This window comes from Propithecus coquereli, unplaced genomic scaffold, assembly GCF_000956105.1.
Source record: "Propithecus coquereli isolate 6110/MARCELLA unplaced genomic scaffold, Pcoq_1.0 Scaffold135, whole genome shotgun sequence".
Classification (NCBI taxonomy): Eukaryota; Metazoa; Chordata; class Mammalia; order Primates; family Indriidae; genus Propithecus; species Propithecus coquereli.
The window spans coordinates 5877958-5880329 of NW_012137747.1; positions in this window are offsets into that span (position 1 = coordinate 5877958).

Consider the following 2372-nt stretch of genomic DNA (forward strand, 5'->3'; position numbering starts at 1 on the left):
ATATTTATTAACATAAAATATATTTATCATGTATTTCTTGTCTACATTTAACCAAAGACTGTACTGTTTTCTTTCTCAAGTATGCATCTTCAGCTCTAGCAGCCTTCTAGCTATTCTTTGATTGTATCAAGCCTGTTGCTTGTCAGGGCCATGGAACTTGCTCTTCCATTTTTATGATTCTTTCTTTCCAGACATTGACAAGGGTTTCTTGCTTCATGTTTCATCAGCTCTCTGCCCAAATATCATGTTCTCGGTGAGGTATTCTCTAAGAACTCTCTCTAAAATATTGTCTTTTTAAATCTCTCTTTGTAAATCAGCTTCATTTCATTGGTAGCATATGAACCACATTGTATGTTTATCTGTTATCCCTTCAAGGACATCTAGTATGCAGGAGAATTAAAAGCAAATGAACCTATGTTTCAAACTAATTCCAAATCCAATAACTTAGTTACTGATTTCAATAAGATACTTTATTTTTATCAATCCTTTACTGCTTTGCCAACAATTATTTAGACATTAGTTTTATGTTTTATCATTTCTCAGGATGTCAATAATGAGATATAATAAAGCTAATATTTTATTTGGTCTTTATGTGATTTTATGTCTATGTCTGGTTTTCATGAAGATGTTCTGAATCATGAGACCATGACAAATGCTTACAGATTTGACAAGAAGGCAATGAGTAATGGCGGGAAAAAGGGTGAATGTGTGGACCACTGACAAGAACCAGTGCCTAGGGCTCAGGTTACACAGAGTTAGATGGAAGGTGCCCTTGTGCTGTATTATTTCAGGTAGTGCCTGACTCTAGGCCTCTCTGTGCTTTCCAGGTGAGGTATGTTGCCCTGCCTCCCCAGTTTTAAGGATGTATTTAACTTTCCTTATGCCTGAATGATATAAAATTGTTTAAAATTAGGATTGTAATTGGATTCCATTGATAACAACTTTTAAGGAATATATACACACACTAATATTAACTTTGGGAAAAACAATTCTAAAATATAATAATGCCTAGAGAGAGAAACACCAAAGAACAACCCCTACCCCTCCCACCATACACACATATAAATATTGATTTGGGAAGGAACTTAATTTGGTTTAAAAAATTCTGTAAACACTATGAAGTAAAATAAAATTTGAAAAATTAAAATATTTGTGACACATAGTTTAGGCAGCTCTACAGTTTATTAGGAGCTAGAATTTAGATAAACTAAATATTTTATAAATCTATATTGTTCCTGGCTTCATCTGCAGTTTGAGCTATTGCCTTGCATGCTTCTGCCAAATTTCAAACTGATCTTCAAATGTCTAATTTGGACACTTTGAAATATTTTGAAATTTATTTTAATCAGAAAAGAAATTAAAATAAAATAAAATTTAAAATAATTTGGCTCTCTCGCTTTCTATCGCCTTCTCCCAGATTCCATTTGCCTGTTCTGTCCTGTGTTGTCAGTGTAAAATCCATTCTGTTCAGCTCTACCTAATTTGCTGGTGGAATTGGAATGTGCTTTGTTCTGTTTCTGTTGAATTAAAATAAGAAGAAATAATGGACTCTATTCGCAAGCTTGAGGCTCTGCTTAAAATAGGACCACCTCAGTGGGAGCTCTGCCATACCTTGCTTCTTTGTCTCAGTTCTGCTTGACTACAAATTGACTCTGCAATGAATTTCTGCTTAGGCAGCTTGTTTTGCTTGGTTGTTTTATGAATAAGCATATGATTCCCCCGTCTCTGCCTTATTGAAAAATCCTGCACTGCTTTTGGTTTTGCCAGCCAGAGAGTAAAAAGACACTATATTCAAAGCAAAGGCTAGGAGGAAATTCAATAGCTTTAGTGAATAAATAATGAGGTTTTATTTTAAATGATTCATGCATGATTTGGAAAAACAATCTTAAGTGTCTAATTGAGAAAATTAATGTATATATATATTCAGACAATATGGTTTATGAGTTTTTCTATATTTAAATGTGTGAGAAATGTGAAAATTAGTCTAATCATGTTATGAGTTTCAAGATGGGAATACAGATTGTGGTATTTATAAACCCATTAACTCATGTTGTGATCATTTTACCCAACTTAGAGAGTAGTACTACAAATTCTTACAGTTTCTTACTACTTGAGAATATCGTGATGGCAATTGTTTATATGGCTATGGGAAAGGGGTGACTTTTTAAATCTTCTAGTACTGTTGGTCTGTTTTCTTTTCTATAGTAGTTGAGGCTAGAACATACAGCTATCTTGTTCTTAAATACTTCATTGGAGAGATAGTCAACCAATAATTGAGGACCTACATAAAAAAATATAATTTTCCCAAATTTTCTTTGTTCTCTTTATTTACACTCTTCCCATTTTTTTTCTGCATTTTCTAAATATCTCCA